Source organism: Columba livia, chromosome 21 (assembly GCF_036013475.1).
Source record: "Columba livia isolate bColLiv1 breed racing homer chromosome 21, bColLiv1.pat.W.v2, whole genome shotgun sequence".
NCBI classification, from domain to species: domain Eukaryota; kingdom Metazoa; phylum Chordata; class Aves; order Columbiformes; family Columbidae; genus Columba; species Columba livia.
The window spans coordinates 5368091-5395590 of NC_088622.1; the positions used below are offsets into that span (position 1 = coordinate 5368091).

General features: G+C 46.1%; 1 protein-coding gene across 8 annotated transcripts in view; it reads right to left on the reverse strand.

The window, feature by feature from the left end:
• The window catches only part of PAX7 (paired box 7), a 96660-nt gene that overhangs the window by 50535 nt on the left and 18625 nt on the right, over window positions 1-27500 (reverse strand). The window lies entirely within an intron of this gene.

A 27500-nucleotide genomic window follows, 5' to 3' on the forward strand; every position in this document is an offset into this window, starting at 1 on the left:
GTGAGAAATTGACCTTTTGACTTCAGAGGAGCAGCATCTGTCCTACATTTTAAAGCCAGTTTTACTGTACAAAGAAATCTGTTACCAAACTAGCTTTTGGGTTATGTCCATTTTCAGGGAAGGTCTAGAGTCTCAAATGGTATAAAAGGAACATCTGTACTTGAAAATAACAGCCCTCCACATCTGGGTCCCAGATGATTTGGGGCAGGTAGAAGCACATCTGGACCTTGGAGCACCATGCTGCACAAAAGCACATCTGGAAACCTATAGCATACAGTAGATTTCTTAAAGTTAATCACTTAACTCACTATTTTTGGTTTAATTAATTAGCATGTTTTCTGGAAACATGAACAAAGCAAGGGCAGGGGTGTGTTTGGGTCCAGGATGCGAGAGGGCCACTGTGAGAGGAAAGGGAAGGAAAACACGCCAAGCTAAATGGCATTTAACTCTGCAGCTGTGCATATTTCTTTACAGTAAATACACATTTCTGCATAGTTAGTACAAATGCTTAGTAGCAACTTTCAGCACAGGGATTGTCATTTGTGGCATGTTTCACACCTCATGTAACAAAGCTCCAGCACACTTGGCAAGTACTATGGTGGCAGCAACATCAACATGACTTTAAGATCTAACTCTTGGTCACTTGATTACAACAATGAAACATGTAACTACAGCTCATCCATATACTTGGTCCAACCGCTTACATGGTATAAACCAAATCTGGAATTCAGTAACTCCCCAAGTGAGGAAAAAATGTTTAGAAAAGGATCTGTAATGCGTTTCGTCTCCCATACTTTGCTCACTTTTTTTTCTTTTCCTGCGGAAGTCTGGAATGGAAAAACCAGCCATGCTGTCTTCAACAGCCTAACGCTCCTAATTTGGAGCTTTATGCTCCAAATCCCTGATTTGGCTACAAAGTTTTGGGAGAGGATGACTGATTGTCATGAGTAAGAATCTGTCCTACTCACAGCAGTGCTGGCGACCGCGCTGCCCATCATGTTGGCTACAGGGATAAAAAGGTGCAGAGCCAAACCTTGCAATACAAACTGACATAACACTTCATATCTGCGAGTCTCCAAACAACTCCCAACCGGCATTATCTCCATTTTACAACCGTGGCAGGGATGGCGGGAGTCACCCACCTACGGTCACCCTGTGAGTCAGGAGCAAGGCTGGGAAAAGAAGCCACAGCTCCTCGTGCCAAGTGTGAGGCTCCAACTACCCGACTACAAAGATGAAACCAAGAGAGCAAGAAAAATCCCAGGGCATGTCTGGAACCAGCTGGTCTTAGTAGGATGCAGCTGCTGCTGTCAGACACAGATTCATTAAATAATATAGAAAGTCTTTGAGCTGAGACAGACTGCGGTATGAGCTTATTATCTAATGCATCCCATATTATCAGTGGCAGGCTCCCTTACCTGCCTAAGACGCAACTCGAGGATCTAACAGGTCTTTTCCACTCCTAACAGCTGAAACCTGCTGGAACAAACTCTACCATAATCTCTGCAAGGTTTCTGCGCAATGAGAAGCTTTCACAAAGCTGCAAGAGTAACTCAAGGAGACTCCCTCACTAGGCAAGTCCAGGGAATTCACCCAAAACTTGAACACTACATTTCTAACCACACAACCCTGTGTTAAAAATGAATGCATGAGCAGAGGGAAAACCCCAGTTTGCAGCCTCCAGCACAATGGGGTTATTGCCATAGAAATAATGGTTAGCGTTTGCTGGTAGCATTTTACACTTAGCACGGACAGCACCGAACACCCTGTAAATATGAAGGTGGAGAAATATGTAGCAGCAGCTTCTTGTGTGGCTTACCAATCACTAGTTGTGATGAAGGATGGGAAACAGCTAGCTGTCCGGTACGCAGCTCCCCTAGGACATCAGACCAGCTAAAGATTGACAGAAAAGAACAGAATGGAGAGGAGAACGGAGGAAAAAAAATCTCACGGGAGGGCAAAACTGAGAGAAAAGTGTGTGTATTACAGGACACACACACACTGACCCTGCTATTTTTATTTTAAGAGCAATTCCATCTTTATTATTTAGCATAACTGCTCCACAGCTCAGAAACAAAAAACCCAAACTGCTCATATCTCTCTGCATTGCAATACTATTAGAAATAAAGAGACATAGGCTTCATTATGGGAATGAAAGCAAGTTTGCCAGTGTAAAAATTCATAAGACCTTCCCTCTGCTCGGGGGGGATATTCAAATGTACCAGCACCTTCTTGGAGCAGAGATACAACGCGGCTCGTGCAAGGGGTAGAGACGACTGCGGGAAGGGACTCGAAGGTCTGCGTGGACCAATGTCAAGTCCCACATCTCGGGGAGGATGAGCTGGGGAAAAACTGAACAAACCAAAACGGTTGTTTCTCCCCACGGAAATAAGTGCAGCCAGAGCACGTGCACAGGTGTGTGCGCAGGATGGCACAGGCAAGGTGACAAATATAAGCCTGGGCTTGTCATGGGACCCATTCTGGCATGAGGAAATGTGTAAATTATGGCCCACACACTCATAGTCCGGAGTAGCACTGACAGCTCAGGTTGGGGTACAATTAGCAAAAGCTGGGCAGAGCTCCCTGCAGGGGTTTAAAGGAACAGAAGTGGACTGGACCTTGAGGAAAGGAACAAGAAACACCCCCCAAAATTATGGTCTGGATACATCCTCCCTCTTCCCATTCCCTACACTCCTCCATATCCCTTCCTCCCCCTCCACCTTTCTCCTTTGCATCTCCATTCACTGCTTCTAGGCGTCTCTTAGCCCTGGAGTTAAATTAATCAATAGGATTAGGTGGAATCGGCCACAACAAGACCCTCCAGGCTCCAACTGAGCCCTTGATGCTCTACAAGGACCTGCTGCCTTGTCTTGAAGCACCTTGGTGCCGTCTGGAAGGATTGGCAGACAGGAACAGACATGAAAACGCATTCATTAAAGTGGGGATCGGATTTTGTGAGAGGGTAAAGGGGAGCTGCACGTTCTCTCCTTCAGTATTTCTCATCTCATTTCCCGTCTCTTTTTCTATCCCGCTTCCAGCTGCACCATCCTAAAAATTAAATATACGCTGGAAGGCAGATATGGAGAGGGGGAAGGGAATGGTTTTGTGAAGAGCTTTGCTACAACTGCACCTTTTGTGCTGCAACTGGCGTTAGCAAACTCACCCAGATGCTGCTGGAGCAACGGCGATGCTCCACAAAACTGGGTCGGGGGGTGACTGGCTGGCACGCCAATGCAGCCACAGGGGAACTTGGATTTAATGGCATGAAAGAAATAAGAAAAATCTCACTTTGAAGATGCCAGCAAGATCTGAGCATCCCCACGTTACAGCCCCATACCAAGTCTCCCCACTTTTCACAACGCTCTTCATCCAAAGCTCTTGTGTTTGGTGGCCCCAACGGCTACCCCTATATGAATGTGTACATATTTTTCCAGTCCCGTATAACTTCAAGTTATTTTATGCTGGAGGACAATTAAAGAGTCTCTCAATGACCTTGAAAAGAGCAGGTTTCACCTGCTGCATGATGCTTTTGCTGCCTGACATCACCTTAATAAATAGAGCCCCACTGCCATGGGACAGTGAGGAGGTACCCGTCCCATAGATGAAATGTCTCCTGATCGTGGGTACATTGTCAAGAAACCCTGAAATAATAAGATATATTATAGCTGAGATCCTTGCTGTGGACCTCAGCTACAGCACATACGCAGAGCAGGAAGGGTGACACTGCACATCTCGCACGTTCTACTCCCACAAAAGGATGCAGGATGAACAAGGATCACCAAGATGCAGCCATTTATTCACAGAGCATGTCCCCTGCGCCGGACCCTGCAGTCAACAGCTTCAGAAGCAAGAGCTGAAACTCTCCCTGATTTCTTAGCATCTGCCTTCCCCTCTGGCAGAAAGCAAACAAAACCCATCAAAATGCAAACAAGCCCATGAAAAGCCAGAGAGAAGGGCGACGCAGTAACAGCATTGCAGGCACAGAATTGTATCGCTTTGATTTTTCTCTCCAACGCAAAATCCACAACACGTTTTTCTCTCTCTTTTCAGAAAATGATGAAGCCCTGAGTTCACAACGAGAGGTGCACATGTGTGCACACTCACCTCCAAACCTATTCAGCAGCAGGTGGGACTGCAAAGGGGGACAGGGGTGTTTCAAATTCATCTCTCGCCCCCCTTCCCCTGTCCAAGCACATTCCCAGACATAAAAAACCAATAATCGACAGCACATACAATAAAGCTTGGGCTTCCCCCTCCCTACCCTTTCCAACCTGTAAACTCCCCATTCTCCAGCATTTGCTCGTGCGTGCGCAGCTGTATTACAGTTTAACATAGTTTAGAGGGCTGTGGTGTGGAGCAGCAGCAGAAAACGAATCACATAATAGTTGATATGCGTTTTAATCAAGTAATTCGGCCCAAGCAGAATGATAGTGCCTGTTGGTGGGGTGCCCTTGAATACCAAACAGACTGGGTAGCAGGCCTAGGAAAATGAAAAAGTCATTTACAGCTCAGCTGGGGACTGCAGTGTTCAGCAAAGCATTAGCGTGGGGGCCTTCGGAGATCAAGGTTTGGGTATTTTTCTATTCTTTTTTCCTAATTCAGGCACTGAACTGGCCAGCTGTAACCAAACCAGACTGAGGTAATGTCCATTATGGGCTTTACAACTTGGAAATAATACTCACAGTGGAGCTGATGCTCTTGAACAGGGAGGGAGAGACAGCGTGTGTCTGTCTGGAGGGAATACGGAAAAGTGCAGGGGGGTCAAAGAGAAAAGTATTTCACAGCTGGATAATTCCCTCATCACGTCAAGATCTCTACTGAATAAGAGAGATCATATGTGGAAGGAGAAGCTGTAGGAAGGAGGGAGAAAGGAAAACTGGAGGTTTCATGGATGAAAAGGGAGCACATGCAAAAGGTGTCCAAGCGTATGCACATCCCCACGCACGGGTGACAGGACACAGCCTGTCAGCCGAATGACCACAGTGAGAACCACACAACCTGTTCCAGCTTGGGACATGGTATCCAACAATTTCTCCACATCTGAATCCCAAAGATTCACCAGGATGAGCCCCACGTTCACATGCTGAGCTTGAAGACTCAAAGGTGGTGCAACGTCTTCAGTTTTCCCTGGTTCTGGCTGTCCTGAGCATTCACCCCAAACTTACTTTCCTCCCAGCTCTGCCAGAATTTGCCCCTTAACTCATGGATTGGCTCCGTGATTTTAAGAAAACTCTTATACAGGAGTATCTCACCCTACATCTCCTTGAACAGGTACCTTCCCCTCCTTGGCTCAGTGCTAGCTGGGTTCATGGGCACAACTACAAGTGGAGCACTACATGATTTTGGAAAGAATAAGCTACACAAACTCTCTTCCTTGGAACTGTCATCTACCACCAAAAGCCTCTTGCCGATACAAGGACTTGCACTGGGTGAAGACACATCCAACAGCTCTCCGCATTCCTCTATCAATTGCAGCCATTCCGGTAACTCCATTCAGGTTGGGAACGTACCTTTGCCTTGAAGCTGGAAGCTAAATTAGATGAAGGCTTTTCCAAGCCCACAAAGAAGGAATTGCATCCCTAACCAGATGCTCCTTCATAATCCATGCCATGCATATAGACCAAGCAAACTCCTTTGCAGTTCTGGCAAAAGCCAAAAAGCTGTACTCATTTATCTCGGTGGAGGGATCTGGCCCCGAAGGCTCCATCTACTCTGCATGTGAAAGTTGTAAGAGACATGAGGGCCCCAGCAAATCCTGCCGCAAATCAGGTCTGGCAGTGGAGGTACCAGCTGCAGTGCCCCCATGCAAAGACACATGGTCACAAAAAACCCAACATATTCTGTTCCTTGCGAGGAGCGAACAAAACCAAATCATCCAGAACATTTGGAGGAAGATGGGGAGGGAGGGAGGGCAAAAGACAGCCTATGTCTCCAACAGCCTTTGTTAATTCCCAGCACTGGCCTGAACATAAACAGATGGAATATCCATCAACTCCAGTCGTCTTTTCTTTTCTTTCAACTTTTTTCTAGTTCTCGCCTCCCTGCCCCCTCCACCCCTAACACTCTTTCTTCTGGCTTTTGTTTGGCCTTTTAAAGAACCCCGAGGTAATGAGGCCTGCCCCAACTCCCCAGCACATCTGTGAAGTCCATAAAAGGCCCCTTTTTCACTTCAATATTCATAGCCGCGTGCTTGTGGCAGGCGCAGGATCCAGCGGAGGGCTGCACGAGAGGGACCGCAGGGGCTGGCTGGCTCCTTTACTCGCATTGAAACGATGTCGTTAGAGAGGCATCAATAGCGCTCCCAAAATTGGGAAGCAAAGGGAGACCAGCTGGGATACGGGGGGAATAAAGAGGCAAGGAGAAGAAAAGGTCTGCTCACTTTCTCTGGAGTTTTCCCTTTTTTGCTTTCTTCCTTTTTCAGCTTCATTTCCCCAGTTCCCTTAAATAAATTTCTTATAGACATGGGGAAGTTGACAGAGCAGCACAAACACGTCCCACTCGTGGGTCTGAGCCACACAGGAGAATTTGGCACAGGTATCCAGGATGCTCGAAGCCTGCTAGAATTATGGATGGGAGATCTGATCCTTTGATAACCACCTTGATTTACCAATTAAAGCAGCAGGTAGACCCAAGACAGATCACCTGGCCTGCAGTGTACAAAGCCAGGCCCTTGATCCAGGCAAGGATTGGTGTAGATATGGTATCTGGGGTTAAAAACACAGTAGGTGACTGATTTAAGCAGATAATTAAATGTACATTTTTAGCTTGGGACTCTGTGTTTTGTTTCAAGCTCAAGTCAGCACGCAGCCTCTGTCCTGTGTGCTCGGCTTGAGGCCCTGACTCTCACCCCCTAAATTCATGCCTTGCCTCCACCAGGTTGAACCTTATGCTGGAAACCAAGGACATGCAAGGAATTCCCCGTAATGCCAAACTTGCTGCAATCCCACCTTTGTGCCCCAGCTGTGCCCATGTTCCCCCACCAGCAAGCATACATAACACCACAGCCAACAGAGCAAGGGGGTGAACCTCCAGGAGCCCGTTACACCAGTTTGCCTCCTCATTCTGAGCACAATACAATATCTAACTGCTCCCCACATGCGTTACGACCACCCTCCGAGGGTGCCTGGAGGTACAAATACCGTAATAGAAAAGACACTGTACTATTCAAACACCTTTGTGAAAATAACACTCAGATCCACAGGAGAAAGACTCAGAACTGACCCCAGCCAGACGACAGGCATTTCTGGAGAGTTTTGCCCTTATACCTCCATTCTCACCTTGAGAAATGTGTGTGCTTCTATCCCAGACCAAATCCCCCACGCTTAATCTATTCCAGCACTTTTAATGTAGTAGTTGTCTCAAAACTGACTGAGCAGAAGCATCGTGGCTGTGTCTCAGGTGCTGCTGATCCCTAAGCAAAAGTTTCCTTTCTCCAGATCTGGGCTGGAACCCACTTGGTGTAACATGTTCATCAGCACATCACATATGCACAGACATGCTATCTCCGACGTCTGGCATCCTAGCGAGGCACGCAAACCCAGGTTTCCCAGTTTCTCGGCTGTGACAACCTCTGCTCCTCCTGGCTTTGTCCCAGCATGGCTCTGCTTGTGTACTTGAAGTTCTGCCACCCCTTCTGTTCCAGTTCTGAGCCCCACACACTCTGCCAGCACATCTCAATCTTGGCTGATAGCTGCCTTGCTATTCTTACCCTGGGGTCCCTGCACAGCTCCACCATTGCTCCTCCATCCCAATTTGCAACACCCTCTTTTATTTTCATCCTAAACCCCTATATAGCTCTGCCAACGGCCCTTAATCTTGTCCTGTAGTTCCTCTGCCGTTCCAGCCCTGGGCCTCCCTGCCTGGATACATCAAGTTAAAGACCTTTCAATATAAGACTCTTTCAGGAAAGATCAACAAATTTAACCTCATAAACCTTTCCCAATCCTGAAAAACCAGCCTGTGAGAATGAGGCACCAGAGACCACTTAACCACACATGAGAAACACATTCCTCCTGCTGTTTGCAAGCCTTGCTTCATTTATCTGAATGTCAGACCGGCTGCCTGAAGCCAAGAGGTGTGCGAGAAGAGGCACGAGCGGCCACTTCGCTTCCTTGACTTTGTCCTCTACCGTGTCTGTGAAAACAGGGGCATGCAGCAAAAGTTATTAAGGCAGTTGTCCTTGGAGAGCATCTGATTCTTTTTCCTGTCTTTCGCTTCCTTCCTTTTCCTGTGTCCTTATGCTTTTTTATTTATATATATACACACGATATATATATATGCATATGCGTGTATATATACACACGTCCTCTCCCGCTTCACTGCTACGTCCACTTGCTTTCCTGCTCTCTCTACTGCACTTCTGCCAACTCCATCTTTCCATATTTACACCCCTCCCCTCCCTACTTTTCTCCCAACACACACAAACACTCACAGCTTTACATTCATTTCAGCCCACGGAGAAAACACCAAAGTACGTGACTGTAAAAGAGCTCTGGGTGAAAAGGGCCCGCAAAGCAGAGCGTGTCCCTCGTCAAGTTGGCCAACAGCAACTCCGGCTGCCGCTGAAAATGTGTTGAGAAGCTGGACTGTGACATTCGCCTGCAATTGAACCCCTCTGCTTGTCTCTGCTGCTCTCCGCTAGCCGAGCCGGGAGAAGAAAGAGAAGAAAGAAAAGTATCGGGAGGAGAGAATGCAAGTGACAGAAAGAAGGATTGAATGAAGGAGTGAAAAGAAAGAAAGATATCCCTGCGCCGCTTGGTCCTTTATCAGCCCTGTCATCTGGTGCAGGGCCCTGTTCGCATTGTCTCACCTTGGACAAAACAAAAAGGCGTTTTTGTGCAGATTCCTTTAGAGCTGCCAGAGCCCGCACCTTAGGGGGTCGCTAAAGGCTGAATGTGCAGCTGACAGCCCGGCGCAACCCGATGTGATATCAATAAACTCCGACACGTCAACTCTTCAGCACAGCTCATGTGGAAGGTACGGCTTGAATATTAAAATCTCCAGCGGCCGGGAAATAAGCTTGGGGTGGAGAGGGGGGGAGGAGGTGGCTCAGAGCAAGACAAGGTCGATGAGCGAGGGGGCTGCACTAGCACAAGCTAGGGGCAAGGCAGCCAAAACAAGAGACACCATTCCGGATCTGCTACCTGCTGTCTCAGTCACTGTGCCTTGTCTTTTTTCAGTTTTATTCCTGACCACCAGCGAGGACAAGAAGCGTAGAGGCCTGTACAATGGCTTCCACACCAGGTCCTGGGACAAGGATTCTCTTTAAGAACCAAACTAGACAGGAACACAACAGCCAAACCAAAACCTGCGCACAACTGCTCGATATTACATCCTACCTGCTGCTTGGCATTTGCTTCAGGGCAGGCACAGCGTATGCACAAGTGAGAAAACATACTACCTCTTCACGTACTGCTGCTTATTCTATAATGGTGAACAGCGATAGAAGTACTGGTGCTTTTGCATGGCTGTTAGCCCAGCTAGAAAACATCTTCCTCTGCAGACACTTTCCATCATTAGGTTCCAGAGTGAACACACCTAGCTGAAATAGGAGGCTGCTCGCTCCATGACAACTGGACTGTGTTAAACTCAGAGCCACACCAGGCTCTCTGAAGACTGCATAATGTCCACAGCCTCCGTTTTCACTCAGATCACAGCTTTGAAGTTTTATTTTTGCAGTAAAGGTTAGAGTATATTTTGCTCCCATCAAATACCTGGAGTCTCAGATGCCAGTTCCTCTAAAGGGGTGGGGGAGGCCAAACCCATCACCAGCACAGAGCTGCGCTGAGCGTGTCCTTTAGCCCAGCGAAGGCAGGACACAACTGTCACACGAGGCCACGACCAAGACAGAAGTAGTTTCCAGGTCTCTGGCCCTATAGAGCAGTTTTTTTCAGCAGGTAGGCAGATACATGCATCATCTTCTGTAGGTTTCATCTGCCAAATATTTCTCAGGATACACAACTTCAGTCTTTAGGTATTTTAAAATATAACAAAGGGTCTTTCAGGAGCTTGCAACCATTTGTCTCTCTTGGATTGTGATCCTAGGAGGCAACTGTGCCCTAAGAAACACCCAGCAAAAGCTGAAACCTCTCACAACTACTTCTTGCTTAGGAATTCAAGGCAAGAAGCAAAGTCAAAACCATTTCCCACCATCATTAAAGCAGAAGGAGCTCTGCTCCTGCCAGGTGGGGAGACTGAATACGTGCAGAATAATGTTTTAACCTCTCAGTCACAGATGGAAACAGGTATTTCTGCGACTAGATATATTTTGGTTAGAACTGTGCAGTTCTTGAGTTTTCCAGTTTGACAGTCAAATCCCCCAAATGCAGAGAGGTGAGAGTGTTTCAGGATAATCTGAAATACCTTCTGTTTGATGGGACTGCTTGTTCATTTAACTAAAGAATCAACAGATCTTCATCTAAGGTAGTAGAAACATTTCAGCTGACATGAAATGAAAAGCCTTGATTTGTTTTCAAATTATTTGATTAGTTGTTTTTTAATTAGAAGTAGCTTCATTTCAACATGAAGCTGCAATTTGAGAAGACACTGAAAAACCTCTTGTATTTTTTCATTCCCCTCCCACATGTGGCCAATAGCTCTGGAATCTTTGCAGAGGCCTCTGGTCTTGGTTTAGCTCAGTTTTGACCATGTGCCCTTTGCCAGTCACAGAAATCAAAAGCAAGACAACCCCGAGCTGGTGCTGTGTTGTTCAGAGATGCGATGTGTCTAAAAATCAAACTTTTGGGTTTCCCGAGACGACTATTGTGCCAAAGGGAGAGGATTTCTGTGCATGGCTCTCTGTGACCTGCACAGACACACACAGACTTCTGTGGCATGAGCTGATTTCTGGCAGTCAGGTAAGCAAGGTGAAAAAAAGTATATATATCTATATATATCATATATAGGACTGACACTAGTAGCTAACAAAACCAGCAAATAAAATCAGTACTAGCAACTCTCACTCAAAAAAAAGGTCAGAAACCCAAGTGCTACAAGAAGCAAATTCTCACCCTCAGCTTGAACAGACGGAGCAAGTGCACAAGTGTCACAGGGAAAATAGTTTTCCAGCTACTGATGAGCCCACGTGAGAATCACTCGCCCTTCAAGGGGCTCGGTAACATGGAAGTTAGTTCCACGCCATGTAGTTTTGAAACTGAGCACTGACCATGTAAAAACCAAACCCCTTTCATCCACCCCTTCTTCCCAACCAAATTTTACAGACCAGAGAAAATTAGCTGGAATGTTTAATGAACCTTTTGATATTCATACTTCTTCAGCTGGTAAATAATTTCATTCTGCACGCTGAGGACATTCAGGGTGCAAGCATGGAGGTTTTCCTCTTGGGGTAGGGTAAGTTCGCTCAGCTAAATTAAGAAATTACCTCTCCCTGAAATTTGAAACACTTCAGAAATGCAGTTGTCTGAATTGTCCAGATTCTCTGTGTTTCAGAGTGTGAAACACTATTAACTGTTATTTGTGTTTCTGGAGTTCCTATAGCCCGTAACTAAGGTTAGGCAGGGGTTTTGCACTGTAACAATGCAAACGTGGACAAGACAAAGGAACTGGATGGTGGAAATTCATTTTTTACATGTCTGAGTCAATACAGGAAATAAAATTTGGATGTCCTGACTCCTGGGTCCCTGGCTGATCCTTTTCAGACTTTAATGCCAAAAAAAATTCATTACTTGATCTTATCCCTTGCACTTTTCTGCTTAACTGCTCTGTAAGTCCCAAGCTCACAGTTAGGTGACAGCATAACTTTTTGCGAGACATCATTCTGCTGAATATCACCTGCAGCTCTAACACATTATTCAAGTAAGTGATTAGCCTGCCCTTCTTACTTCAACACTTTCCTCCGTGCCTAAAGATTCCCATTTCATGCTTCGAAAATCCCAGAGAGAACAAGCTCTTGGGTCACACGAGTTTGCTGGTCAGCCCCGGAGCTGTCAGCAGCAGTGACAAGGAAGACCCTGCTACCAAGCGGAGCATTCAGATACCATCTAGCAAATCCAACAGGTCAGCACAGGTTTGAAATGGAAGGCACCCTTTGCAAACTAGAGTGGTTTTTGTTTTAATGGATGTTTTCTGAACAGCAAGACAAGCCAATATTGGAATAACTTTGTCCACAATGCAAAATAAACTATGCATGAGGAGAGTCTGAAGATTAAGCAGCAGACCTAGACTTGAAGCCTCAATAAAACACAAACCAAAGAGCAGGACCTTACTCCCTGGATATTAATTTAAACCCCGGGTGTGCTGTGGGGAGAAACCCCACGGGGATATTCAAGCCTTGGGCTCCACTTGGCAGCAGCGGGAGCTGAGCCCCTTCTGGGAATGGCAGGGCTGCCCCGTGTCACGTAGCCACCGTTCCACTCCCCACTGCGAGGGGCCCCAGCGCTGGATATTTGCAACCGGCTTTAGCGTCACAGTGGGAGCTGGAGAGGACTTACCAGCCCTTTGTGATGGATACGCTTTTCGGTCCAATGCTGCCAGCGCTATCGCTATTAGAAATGCCACCAGAATACAGGAGAGATTTTCCACTCCCTTCTCATCCATTATCTTATCTGTCTGTATTGTCCCCCGATTGGTATGGGGCTTGGGGACAGCTGACATGCACAGACACAACTCAAGAACTTCCAGCAAGCCTTGAACCTCGTCGTGCAGGCCACGACGGGGTCTTTTGAAGGCGCGCTTTGCACACTGTGTCTCTGCGATCTGCGCGAGATGCTGATATTTCTGGGAAAAAGAAAAACCCAAACTTTTAAAGTGCGGCGCATGCCCCACAACTACTTAGTATTAGATGGAGGGACCCATCTCAAAGCAGTGGAGATGAGCAGCCCCTTTGTACCTACAAGCAATCTTCCCCTCGCTTAGATTATTAAGGATTTTGCCTCACGTTGACTCCACGGGAGCTTTGTCGTGGTAGGTGCTGTACAAAGCCCTGAAAGCACGTGGTAGTACCTGCTCCACAAGCAAATACCAGCAAAAAACAGCGTAAATACATTTCAACAGCTGGGTCAAAAACATTCACACTCAGTTTTAGTTAAGTTCATAACAACCGTCCATAACCAGTCTTAGAAAACCGGTGGGAATGGCACAGATTTTTCTTTACTAGAAGCACAATCTAATATTTATTTTATATCCTTGCAGAATTTCACTCGGATCAATTTCATTCCCAGAGGATGGAAGAGTTTCTTTTCCAAGAACTGGAGTTCCCATCAAAAGCATACACTAACTTAAAAGTCACGTATTTTTAGATTTAAAAAGTAGCAGTATTTATAAAAATGAGAATTTTTAGTCACAGGAATAATGATATTTAGATTTCAAATATTTTCTTAGGCCATAATAATGCTACATTAAAATAACTCCTTACAATTTGTTATCAATTTTTACAACACCTAACTGGCTTTCTTTAAATTTTAATCCATTCTAAACACTAGGACTTCCAAGTTTTTGTTGATGGTACTCGAGATATTTCCCAAACCTGCACAATGTCACCCTCTGCTGACGCATTCAAAAAGAACTTTTTATAAAAAAAAAAAGAGATAAACGGTCAATTTAATCCAGTATCCTACCCCTAGCAGCTCCCAATGCTGGATACTTCCCGATGGAAACAGGCTACTCCATAAATATCTCCTGCACCGTTACTTCTGTTAAGTGAAGGGTAATCTTCCCAATGCCCACTAATTCATGGTGCAAAAATCTTGTGCTTTTTTCCATTAAAAATAGTTATTCGATACATGGGATCAAACTGGGGAAGTACCCAGAAGTTCAGCTGCTCCAGGACAACTTGAGCCTGAAGGCCCAGGCTGGAAAAAGTCTCCCAAGAACCGCAGAGAAATCAACATTTGGAAGACTTTTACATAAACGAAGAGGGAATCAAAACCCACAAACGTTTCATTACTTGTCAGCAACATTCTGCTACGACAACTGAAAGCCTGAGAGGAGTTTGAGACTATCTAAATAAGGTCATGAATAACTACTCTTTATTAGAAAAGCTTTTATATTCACAAGACAAGTCCTGAGTCCTCTTGCTGGTCTCAGCTCACTATGCAGACTTATTCACTTAATTTTTCTAACAGTTTGTGTTTAAAAAGCACTGACCTAACACGGGTCTCTTAGCACTTCCTAAGCCCTGTTCCACAAGCGTTAATTTGAGATGGGAATTACACAAAAATGCGTTCATGTGATACTTACTGGGTTCAAGTGGCCAGGTAAATTTAAACAGAGCAACACATTTGACTTACTAGCAAAGGTACACACCTAAATAAAGATGGTGAAAAGCACAGTAAAGGCTGACAAACTATATACCAATAATATTACAACTTATACGCCTACATATTCTGTGCACAATACCTAAAGAACTGGACAGACATGGAGAACAGAAACAGTACTGGGGTAAGTAACAAAAGGCATAAATACAAATAACAGGTATGTGAATGAAATTGCGCCTCCGAGGTTCTTTGTGAATTTTAAGAGGCATTTACAGCACGTATATTGTGTCCTGTTAGAGTGCTGAGTCAGCAGGCTCCGTGCTGATGTCTTGTAACAGAGAAGTGGGATTTATCCTAATAAATATCCTGGAGTTAGGAGTTTGAAAGCCTTGCTCCAAGGTAGATGTCACTGATCAGGTGTGCAGTGAACACAGGCAGAGAGATACAGGGGAACGCATGCCCAGTGGGTTGACAAATGATAGGTACGTTTGTTTCTTAACCTAAAAATTGTCACTAGATGGAAAAAAAAAGTGGGAATGACTGAAGACAAGAAGTGTACTTCCACCAATATGCTAGTAACTCAAAATAAAACAGGAGAAAAAAAAAAAATGAAAAAAAAAAAAGAGAGAGAAGTCTAGAAGCCCTTGGGATGAGATCATCTGTCACCACAGTCCAGCAGAGCTGTCATAAAATAAATAAATAGTCTGGACTGTCTGCAGGGGTGACTACAAGTCAGTGACATTGATCCACACGTCCATCTGGATGAAAACTTGTTTGCAGGCAGAGCCTTCACTCGGTAAAAAGTGCCTGCTATGGCTCCTTCTGCTCATCATTGCTCCCTCCCTAACTCAGAGATAACGAAGTTACAGAGCTCGCTGTAACTCACTAAGAAAGCACGGAGATTTTTTTTCCTATCCCTTCAGCTTCCTCTGAAACAAACCCAACAACAACTCAGCTGGTCTTCCTCTATTATTTTTGTTGGAGAGTCTCTGCCAGCCCCTCCCTCCCCGCGGATCTGCTGCTAATAAGAGTCGTGTAAGTTTGTTGTACACCTGCCAAATTTTCTGGTGAGACCAGGAGCCAGCTTGCACGGTGGTTGTTTTCCCTGGACAAAAGACCCAGCAAGGGCAGGCAGGAACACGGCAGTACCTGGATGCTGGTGCTGGAGAACACAGTAGCAACTGCCCTGTGCTTCACCACCAATGGTGGGAATAGGAATAAAAGAAGCAGCATAGAAGAGCACATGAAAAAAATTCATGGAAACAGCTGTCAGGCATTGGAACAGGCTGCCCAGGAAGTGGTGGAGTCACCATCCCTGGAGGGGTCTAAAAGGCATTTAGACAAGGTTCTTAGGGACATGGTTTAGTGTTAGGTTAGGTTATGGTTGGACTTTATGATCCTGAAAGTCTCTTCTAATTGAAATGATTCTATGATTAGCACTCGGTGAGGAATGCCCTTGGAGAGCATTAAAAACCAAACCCAGCCCCTGTGATGTGCTTTAGGGAAAAAGCCAAGGCTGAACCTAACACAGTATTTTCTGTGCGCTGCTTTTATTGCAAAGCACAGACGTTTGGGCTGTGGTAGCGCCCAGGGCTGTACAGACCCCTGAGCACAGCAGCACACAAAGAAAAGCCCAGAAAGGGCTAAACCAACTCACCAGCAAACTCAGATGTCTCAGGGAGTGCTGCCTGTGGGCAGATGGCACTTCCAGCACCGACTGCAAGAAGGGCACTAACCTCGGGTCCCCACGGTTGCCACGGCCACTCTGAGCAACTGCCCACAACAGGGCGGCCCTGCCCAGCTTAATGTCCACATTATTAGGGCTGTCTTGCCTGATTAATTGCCAAATCGGGGCTGGCTGACCGTGTCACAGCCACTCCAACACACAGACCGAGACCTGGCCCCGACTGCCCTTTGTGCGCCGCCCGGCTCACCTCAGGTGAGGAACTGCGCTCCCATTGGCTCCCTGCCCCGCAGGCCCGCCCCCTGCGGGTAGCTCAGCCAATCAGGGCTGGGCAGACGCCCGGCTGTGGTGGAAGATTCCAGAAGCGGGAGGTGGTTCATGTGCCCGCCGGCCATTACTGTGGGGAAGCGATGGCTGTTCCCGCAGGCACTCAGTGCCCGCGGTGGCCTGGAGACGGGCTGGGGGAGTAGAAAAAAAGGCCGTTTTCCCTTACCCAAAAGAAGACAGGGCCTGGCCTTGCCTCCCGTCCAGCCTGAAGGCAAAAAAGGGGCAGGAGTGCCTGTGGCATCCATTTGCTGTGAGGGAGCAGAGGGGAGCTGTGCATGCACACCCCTTGCTGTACCTGACCTGGAGAAATGGCAGACTGTACACATACGCAGGCACGTCACAAGAAGAGCCAGAGGCCACAAATGCATTTGCAAAGAGCAAGTTTTATTTTAGTTCCCTTTCTACTGGGGGATCTCCGAAGCCACACCAGAGCTCCCAGGCAGAGGTGACAGAAGCGGGGACGCAGGCGCTGCTCAGTTCACCCTGCTGGAAGATCACCGGAACTGCTGAGCTCGCCTGTATTTCAAGGCTTCAGGCTGGCACAGCCTCCCGCTCTTTCTCACAACAAAGCAGGAATCTCAGACATAGTAATAAGGTGCCTAGAGTTTCTCACAGGCCTATGTTACCCAACACAGAGGTTCTACTCATCAAGCACACAAGGTCAGTAAAACAATTAGTGTGATGTATGTGCTTTTTCTACCAACAGGTGCAACTCACTTGAGGGTATTTACATTTAACTAACCTCCTCACCAAATCTTCCGCTATATCCCCATACACAGACTAAAAGATTTATCTCTGAGATCTGGGACGTGGAGAGGCTGGGGGTGCAGGGAGCAAGGACAGGCGGTTATAGGTTATAATTGTGGTAGCTTGCACAGGCCCTTGTGCAGAAAGAGCAGGATTTTGGTGTCTCTCTGGACAGAGAGAGATGTTTGATGGATTTTAATAGAATAACTTTGAATAACCCAGAAGCTGGGGAGGAAGAAACTCAACGGCAATAAAAAATAGACTTAGTAGGTCATCTTCTGCACATGTCAGGCAGCACAAGGCTGTTCTTGCCAGTAAGAATTTTTCCTCCAAAAGTTGATAGTTCAGTTTAAGTCCCAGCGCTTTTTCTAGTGTCCAAATGCCACAAGAGAGGGAAATCCGGGCAGTCCGACTTCGCTAACCGCTGAGTCCTAAAATCTTTCTTTTTTTTTTTCCTTCCCCTGTCCCTATTTCTTTTGATTCAGACAAAACTCCCTCTGAAGTTGAGTGGACCAAATACGAGGGCATTTGCTCAAAGCTCAATTCAGATGTCACTGGGGGTAAATCTCCATAATGCCAGCTGGCGCTTGCTTGAGTGAGCAGTCATTACTTGCTAAGTCGACCGCCTAGTAAAACCTGAACCAGGCCTGGAGGAGGAGAAGTGGCAAAGGGACGAGCCCGATATTGGGGAAAATGGGGTTCAGAGCACCACAGACATTTATTTAATTAAAGACGAGCTGTTTGCCGTCTGTTTGCAAGCGTGGATCACAGCACGGTCCCCAGAGAAAAGCCGTTTGCAGGTATTCTGGTAATAAGGCCAGGCAAGCAGCTTCATCCATAAATTGTATCAAATAAGACAACACAGTTCATGTCACAACATCCCAATCTGGTCCATCGAGTGATCTGCAGAGGGCTTTAAGCATAATTTATGGAGGCTAAGTGCCTAATAGTGCGTTGGTTTAAAAGTCGCAGGCTCTGCTGAAATGAGCGGTCCACTGGTTTAGAATGGTTAAAAATAAGTCTCACGGGCTGCTAGGAACTGAGTGAGATGTCCTTGATCTTTTTTTTTGGTTTTCTTTCACTCTGCGGGCAGGACCTCGTGCTTATTTCTTCCAGCTTAAACAGTATAGGACACGTTAAAAAAAAGAACAAAGCAAAAAAGCCCGAACCGAAAACCTCGATGGTAGGAGGGGGGGAAAAGTTAGCGAAAACTCAATGAAGGCAACAGCCGTTTCTTCCCGCCTCAGGTCTGATTCAATCAGGTCTTTCAAAAGAAACTCCTGTCACCACAAACTGTCTTTTCATGCCAGATTCCTCCTGCTCCCCCTCTCTGCCCCATCCCAGCGACTTCCAACAGCAACCGATCAATCTCCAAGCGACACCCTGGTCGCCCCCCCTGCTCCCAGCTGCCTCCAGCCACCGCCGTTCCCAAGCAAAAAGCAGCTTCACCCAGGAAGGTGGTGGAAAAAATGTGGACAAATTTCTGATTTGCAACACTCTGGGAATGGGTTTATTGCCATTGTTTGAGTGCAAATGTATAAATAAAGCAAAACGAAGATTCCAGGGTGAGTCCGATGAAAAGCAGAAAACAAGAAATTTTATGGCCATAAGTGGCGTGGGCTAATGGTGATTTTTGAGGCACTGGACCATGGTAGTTACTTAGCTAAATGATTGCTGTGAAACCGGGCAAGAGGCTTATTTCTTAATTACTGTTACATATTATGTCAAGCTGACACTTCAAGGCATGCTCGGGCACTGATAAAGTTAGCCAAAAAAAAGAAAGAAACCAACCACAAACTCTTACCATTCTGAGAGGCTGTTTTTAAAGCATGTTACTTGGGGGTCACGGCTGGCGCTGTGAAAAGGCAAGGCTGGCCCCCCAAAAACGAGTGCAGAGGGCTCACACTCCGCTTTACCTTTACATCCATAGGGTAGGGCAGGTGCAGAGAAACCTCTGGCACTGGGACAGAGGGAGAGGACAGTCCCTTCCTTCCTCTGCTGGTCCAGATTTTGGAATTCCATTGCCCTGCAGCCACCTCTTTGCCCTGAGCTGGCAACCACTTCTCTTCCAATGGCTTTGCCCCAGTGTAACATCGTAACGGGGGGCAGGAGCAATCAAGCTGCTAATTCCCTACTCCCAGATCTATCTTTTTGTATTATATTTATCAGTTATAATTTATATTCTACATATGCTTTGCTCACGCATAGCCCGTATGTAGAAAAATCTCACTTTGAGGTAGCTTAAATTTACAGTTCCTTATCTATCCCATAGGTTTACAGTCCCACAGGCTGTAGTTTGGTTACTTTACAAAATAAATATATATGTATTAAGTTCCCAAGCGTCCTCTCCCTCACTGCCCAGTGCAGCGAGAGGAGTACAAATCCTGCACAAAAGCATGGTGTCTGCATTAAAATCTTAAAATTTGAGCACACAATTTTGTTGGTGTATTTTTTCCCCAGTCCAAACCAGTGCACTCCAGGAGAAGAGAGAGAAATTAGACATTTGCAACATCTCGAAATAAACAGCTCACCGCTAGAGAATATTGAGCTGGGAGAGATGGACAGAGCAGCATCACAGTCCTACATGATCCCTGGTTTTAATTTGCTTTAATCGGCCAAATCAACACCTCTGTCTCCACAGACCCCTTCAATTTGTGGCATGCGAAATCCAGATACTAGATTTACAGCTAGGTCAGCTTTACCCTATGTAAACTGTTTATACCCTAGATTTAAAAACAAAACTGAACTAGACAAACAACAGAAACACCTCACTGTGCAAGAGTGCTAATGGCAAAATACATTCACACCTTATTTAATAACCCAAACTGCATAGCTGCAACAAGTAAGCTCATCCCGAGATGCTTAACTTACATTTTATAAGCAGAAAACTCTTCTCTCTGAAAAAAGAATGGAAAATTAAAAGTCCTCGCTGAGACTCCTGCTCAGACTGAGACATTTCATTCCCTTGGAATTAGTTTCTGTCCTCAAAACTCCTCTGAACAAATGTAATTACTTGTAAATCGCGGGGCTTGCTTCACAGCTAGCTGGCTGTGCTCCCGAAAATGCATCGGTCGCCCATTGATGTTGGAGAACAAGGGCACTCTTTCAAAAAAAAAAAAAAGTAAAAGAATACAAAAAGTCAGGCTTCTTTTTTTTCTTTTTCTTCCAGCTCTTTGGAATAATTTGCCTTCAAGAGCCCTGGATTCGCTCCAGTATTTTTGAGGTAGGAAACATGCAGAGGTTTAATTCTTTACTGACTCCATCAGGTTCAGGTTACATGTTGGGGTATAAAATTATAAACAAATGGACAGCATTTCCATTTCTGAAGCGTTTCCAGTCCCCTTGCCCTCTGAAAGGTACATCAGATGCAGTGTTGGATGAGTGAAGGGACCCAGGTGGCTTCACCAGGACATCCTTTCCACCCTCCTCATGTCCCAAACCCAGATGGCTGAGCAATTTCAATTTTTCAGTCCCTGTAGTGGGGAGAATAAGCTGTAATTTGTCTGGTTTGGGAAGCAGCTCAGCCCTAATCGAGATCAAAGGTGCCAAAGAAATTGGGTAGGAATACACCAATTTTTACTGCAGCTCCATTAGCAAGTGCCGTGGCATTTTCAGGGGGAACAGTGATCCAGACCAACTTGGCAAACAGCCCCAGAGGTGTTTTCTCCCTCTGTTGCAAAGAATTGCCGTCACTAGCTCTGTTGTATTTTGCAACTGGGAAGTATGGAAATTAAAACTGTCGCACAATTCTAATTGTGGCTTATAGTTCCCAGAGAGAGGAGGGACAAAGTGACACCAGCACCACCGATGTCACTATGTGTTCTAACACATTTCAAGTAGATGATCCTGCCCAACCCACCGAGCCCCCCGCAAAGATAAGAGGCTCGAATGGCAAGAACACACAGGCAACTGGAGGGAATGTTGGAATCAAAGGCAGCCAAGCCCCGTGCAAATCACCGAGAGCCTGAGTTTTCCCTTGATATCACCGTTTGTCATTAGTCACCACAAGTGCGGCACTTCTCACGATGACACTTGACCTTGATCATGAAACGGTAACGATGCCGCTTCACAATTAGTATCGATGTGCTCCTTGCACATCGCTGGTGACTGCAAAGGCCGTGCAAGTTGTAGCAAGAGTTGCCTGAAGATCCTGACTGATGTGGAACTAGTACTGGGGTGGGACACAAAAAGCAAGAAAAGAAGCCTGACTGCGACAGGGCAGACCCTTAAATACCCAAAATGACAACAGCCTCATGTCTACCAAGTAGTTAAGGGACCAATAATTATTAACAGCAATCTCCTTTGAGCCTGAGAGGTACAACAGCTTTGCTATTTCTTAGATGTGGTGAAGAATTGCTAGTCCAGAGTTGGTTCACGTTCACCTCCTGAATTATTAACAACAGCTCTTGCAGCACTTGGATATTTCTTAGCCATCCTCCAGCTTCAGGAGAGGTTTAACTAAAGCAGAGCAACAATGGTATGTGGTATTATTGCAGCAATGAGAGAGCTTTGTCATTTTGCTTCCCCATTATGCTAAAGTAGGTCCATCAAATGCACTGGTTTATGGCAGAATCTCTCCCTTAAACCTTGTGTGTGAGCACAACTCTGCTTTAATGAGTATATAAGAAGATCCTGCGCCCTGGGGAATGCTTATTGCTAATGATCCCTTTTCAGCTATTCACTTTTATAGGAGGTGGGAGTGGAAGTATCTTCTTAACCGCATCTGTGTTTCACATACCATGAGGCTACTCACATGTATAAAGTTAAATATGGACATAAGTAATTGCAGGTTTGGGACAAGAGACAACAAGGACTGAATTTTCAGTGGCTAAATCTAGGCCTCCAAAACTGCACGCCTTAAACTGGGAGAAGTGGTTATGAATGATCACATTCTCATATGCCCCAGAGCTCTGAAACACACACACAAATGTATTTCGCATGCACCAACCTATGTTCTGAGCAATGAAACCCAGACCAAAAACGTATGGATATGGGGGGGAAGTAACTGATCCCTTTTCTGACCCAAAGGAAGAATCTCTTATGAAATACACTGTTTTCCTTGCACATAAGGAACATTTCTAGATTGGTCCTCATGAGATTTCTTCGATGGATCTGCCTGGACAACTCTTGCTAACACAACGGAGCAGAGAGGAGAAATAATCAAAATGCTACACCTAGAAGTGAATTAAAAAATAGGAGATGCAGAGCTTGTGGATCACAGACCCCAAATACCAAAATCCCCTCCTCAAATCTACAATTGCCGATCCAATTTAAGAAACTCCATGAAGTGAAGCCGTTTTAGGTTATTTGAGAATATGACCCAGTGAGTGGGTTGAGCCTGAGCACGGAGGTGATTTGTGAAGATGGAGGAGGCTGCGATGGACAGGGGGAATTCCAGGAGACACAAATTCAGTTCCTTTAACTCTCAGCTCCCAATGGGACACGAAGTGACATACCTATCTAGCCTGTTCTTTAATTTCCTTACCTACAAAAATACCGATCATATTGCCCTTCTTCTGGGCTACGGTGACCCAAAACCCAATAACGATGCGCTGGTGAGTATATGACATGTGTGTTCCCAGATAGATTTTCCAGCTGGTCACATTTCGCTGTGACCTTTTGAAATGGTTTTCGTGCTGCTACAAAATACGAAATGCCTGTTTCTGAGTGGAATAAACCAGCGAACATCTATTCAGTGCTTGCTTGCAAATGAAAAAGAAAACCACCACCCACAACATTCAGAAGAGATACAAGTGCTCGTAGGAGCCTTGAAATATATATATATTTTGGTTAACTGTGATGTTGCCTGTAGCTCTTTATGGCACTTTTAAAGCATCAAAGCTCAGATTTGTTATATTGAACCTGGAAAGCTTCAAAAAGTTTTTGTAAATTAGAATTTTTTTAAAAAGAAGATACCAAAAGCTATGAAGTTGTATTTTTCATAGGGGAATATGCTTTGATTCCAGTGGGTAATGCAAATAATACTCTCTCCTCCTCCTCCTTCCCCCTGCACCCCCAACAGAGTTTTCAGTGCTGCAGACAGAAGGTGGGGAAAAACAAATATGACATAAATTGTCTTGGTAAACAAGTAAATAGTGTCACTTAACTCTTCCCCCTATGACTCCTTGCTGGAACTCAGAATTAGTTTATGGTAGGGCTCTGTCAAAAGGGCCCCCTCCCTGGAAACAGAGGTGAGACCTGAAAAGCCATTGTCTCTTTAGTTAATTAATTAGGGTAATATTGAGTAGAACTTTGCTTCTAAGTTCAAGGAACCCAGCTGGAGGCAGCAGCCTCTTGTTTGATGCCATGAATACGAAGGAATGAGCTCCAGGCCCTGCTTTAAAATCCAAAAATCATTTAAAACATGCCGGGAAGGAGGGGATGTGGGGAAGGAGCTGGCGGGGGAGCCCAGTTTACGGAGCTTTACAGCAAGGTCCAGCCTTCTTCAAACAACTACGGGGGGTCACTTTGCATTTTACACCACGGCCAGCAAAGCCATGACCAGTTCCTCGGTTCAGGACTCTTGTCTTTCAAGCCAAAGACAGGAGGAGGCTGTTGAAGTTTTGCAGAGCTGATTTTTCTCCCCGTGCAGCATCCTTTGGCTGGGAAATGCTTCTTACCGATGCCTGGCCCAATCCCTAGAAATGTCGTATTGCTCAATTTTGCTTACATGGGGAATCCTCTCACAGACATGGGTTGGGATGACTCATTTGGATAAAGTCACCCATGAACGTAAGCCTTTGCAGGTCTAAGCTGGAAATGTGTTTTATATCCAAACAGCATCTAGTTGTTTGCTCCGTGAGCTGATTTGCCTCTAAAGAGAAAAATTAAAAGCCAAACCTCCAGGTCCATATTCAATCTTTGGGTAAAACTGCACATACCACGGGAATTTTCCTGCATAAAACCAGCAGGTTTTGAGGAAAAAGCAAGCTGCGCATGGGGCTCTGCTTAGTGATTTTTACACAAGGTTCCAGTCTTGGCTTTGCTGCTGATACTCCATGTGAACCTGGGCAAGCAGCTTCGCTTCACTTATCCCCCGGCTCTTTTCTATGCCGCAAGCTGGCTCTGGCCGCGCATCCATCCGCCGCCTCACACAACGGCTGCAAATCTCAATCCCGGCCCAGAAAGCAAATAATATTCATCTGTTCCATCCGCAAAGCAAGGCGTGATGCCCTACCTCAGTCCTTACCTTCCCACGCATAAACACAGATCTATTTATTTCTCTTTTCCTATCAAACAAGAACTAACAAGTTGACGGGCGCAGGATTTAATGCCTGGAGATTGCACGATTTTTGTACATTGGAACCTCTCTTTTTTCCCCCTCACCCCCATATGCTGAGGGTTACCGTCTGCCACTGTGTGAAGTCTAATTTAGTTTGGTATCTTCTCAGGGGAGAGGTTGGCTCTTGTCCGTACGTGGCTGCCGAGCGCCAGGCACGCCAGTGGCACCGTATAAATAACAGCAATCATAAATAGCTGACAACACCTGCTGGTTTTGAATCGGCAACAAGTGATAATCCTGCGAGCAGCTAAATGGGACTTTGGGATTGCGGGTATTGGCCTGGTTAACTGGCTCCTTGGTTTGATTATGTGTTTGTGTTTTCCCATTTCTTTTTTTTTTTCGCTTTTGAAATGCCTCGGGGAGCTGCTATGGGAACAGGAATGACCCAAAATCTGTCGGTCTTTCATCACATCAGCTCCTCATCTGTTTCTTTTTTGCCTCTCCCCAGCCCCATTTGCGATGCTTTCAGGCAAACGGACCTCATGGAAACCCCAAAGGGAAAGAATAAAAATATCCCTGCACATGAAGGGCTGCAAAGGGTCCTGCAAGCAAAGAACTGGGCCCATCAGTTGGTCCATTTACTCGTATCCATAAAATCAAACCCTAGCTAATTAAGCAAGTATTTTCCTAATTTGGAAACACTTCTGCTTCGGTTGTTATTTTCTTTAACTTTTTCTCAGTGTTCCTCCTCCTCCCTGTTGCTGTTTTGGATTTTTTTCTTTTTTAATATATTAGTTTTGCCCTTGTGGCTCTTTCTCCATTCGGGTCACCTCTCCAGGAGCGCGTCTCCTTTGGAAAGCACTAAGAACAGGTTAGGAGGGTCAGAAGTCGCATAACCCCCTTGAGGGAAGTTTGGCTTTAGCCAGCCATGAAATGGCAACTCTTCCGCTGCAAAGGGGAAGGTGAGGCTGGGGAAAAGGGGGGTAATTTTATTATTATTATCATCGCTTGACCTCCCAACCCAGCGCTCAGAGCTGTCTCTTGTTAAGGAGTGTGCAAACAGGCTCTGTGAGCACCAGAGACCCGCTGGACTGTTCCATCACGCGAGTTTTCAGCCCCAAAAGCACCCTCGCAGCCGGGTTGAGATGCTCCCACCTCAGAGGGATCCCCTCGATGTGACAACAGGGATGGAGGGGACCCCCAAACACCCAGGGCTGGGGTGTGAGGGTGAGGACCAAGGCTGGAAAATCTCTGCATTTGAATTTAAACCCCGTCTGGGCTATTTCATGCAGTCTGCACCTCTAGAAGTTATTTGGAGGGACAAAGTGATGAGAAACTCCCTCCTTCCCTATATTTTTCCACTGTCCGGGCAACAAAGTACTCCAAGATCATAAATCTAAAATGCCGTCAACTTCAAACACACATTAATACCCCCTCTCCCCTTCCAAGGCTTTTAATCACTTTTCTGAATTAACCTTAGCGAGGGTGGAAAATGTCTGAAAGAGGCAAAGGGGGGGAACCGGGCGGTCATACAGATCATCACCGTTTTATGGGAGAAATAAAAGCTGCTCAGTATTACTCAAATTTACCCAAATGCTGCTTGACCCCATCTCCTCCAGCCACAACAGGAGTCTGGAGCCAGGGGACCCTGAGCAGCAGGTTTGGGCATCAATTTTGGACTTCTCTGGGCACCCATTGCTGGGTTTGCTGTCCCCTACCCCTTTCCATGGGATGCTCGAGATGCTTCTCCCCACCACTATGTCCTGGCAGCGCAAGGCCGATAGCCCAGCGAAAGAGAAAAAATAAAATAAAATAAATCCGTCAAAGCCTATTAGTTAAATTGCTCTGTGCAAACCTAATTGACCACGAGGGATCTCCTAGACAAGCAGGCCATAAATCGCGATTTTTAACAGCGGCAGAAGGGAAGGAAAGAGGAGGAGTGGGGAGGAAAGAGAGAGAGAAGGAGGAAAGTTTGCGATTGCTGGGGATCATTTTAGGCGACTGCCAGGCTGGAGGCTGCGGAGAAAGGAGAGTTGATCTGCAGCATATGGTGCAAAGAGCCAGTGCTGGGGGTGGAAGAATAAAAAACCCCGAAGGCCGCAGATCCTAAGGAGCTATTTATTCCTCCCCCTGCAGATGTACATTAATGCAGGAGGAGTAGGGGGAGCAGATCTTTGGGTTGGAGAAAGAGAAACAGCGCTCCTTCCTTTTAACATGCTGTTGTCTGGCTTGATCTTGTCACTCCAAAGGGACCCATTCAGAGGTATTCATGCATCTGCCTCAGGGGGACAATGGGACCTTAGTTTATAAACTGTCTGTCCAGTTGCCTGCGGCCTTTAGTCCTTTTGTTTTCGCTTCTCTTAATAAACTTTTTGGGGGAGTTCATCAATACGCTTGAATAGCTGATGTTCTCATTCTCAGAGAGGGGAATAACAGAAGGTCTCGAAGGTTTTTTTGCTTTTTTTTTTTAATAGGGGTGGGGGTGGGTTTTTTCGTCCTTAAAGGGGAACCGAGGCTTGAAAAGCATCAGAATAAACCCTTAAAAAAAAAAAAAAAAATCTGAATCAACCCCAAACAAAACCTCTATTCAAAAAAGACGGAGAAATGTGCAACATTTAATTGCCCCCCAGCCCCCCGACGCAATTTTCGTCCTGCCGACAGAATTAAGACGATCTCCGACTAATTTTACAGCTCTCAAAGTATTTTGGGTAGGGGGATTGGGAAGGAATTTCAGAGACCAGGCTCATTTCCAGGGGATTTAGGGCTGAAAGCTGCCTCTAACGTTTCACCCTCCGTTCCCCCCCATTCCCCCTTCCCCCGGCAATTGCAGAAATCACAGCCTAGCAGATTTATTTCCCCACACACACTCTCAAATCACACGGAACGTCCCCAAACCAAGTCACTCGCCCAGCCCGGCCCCGCCGGCGGTACCCGGAGGCGAAGGGGGGGTGCGGAGATCCCCTTATTTCTAAGGCACAGCCCCCTCCCTGTGCCGGCTCTATCTCTCCTCCCTTGATTTCTCTTTTAAGACGTTTATTCTCCTGGCAGCCCCTTTTCTCCCTCCCCGCAAATGGAGGCTGCAGCCCGGCACGGAGCCGATGCTCGGCTGCCCCCCTTCCCCATCTCTCCTTCCCCAGGCAGCCCCCCACCAACCGCTCTCCCCAGTGACTCCAGTTCAACGTTTTAAGGCCCTAATGAGTGTTGACAAGTTTAATGAGTTTGTTTTAAAGAGGAAAAAACTGGTCAAGTCGAGATTTCCGAGTCAAATCCATTAGGAGATCCCATTCAAACCCCTCCTGACAGCTCA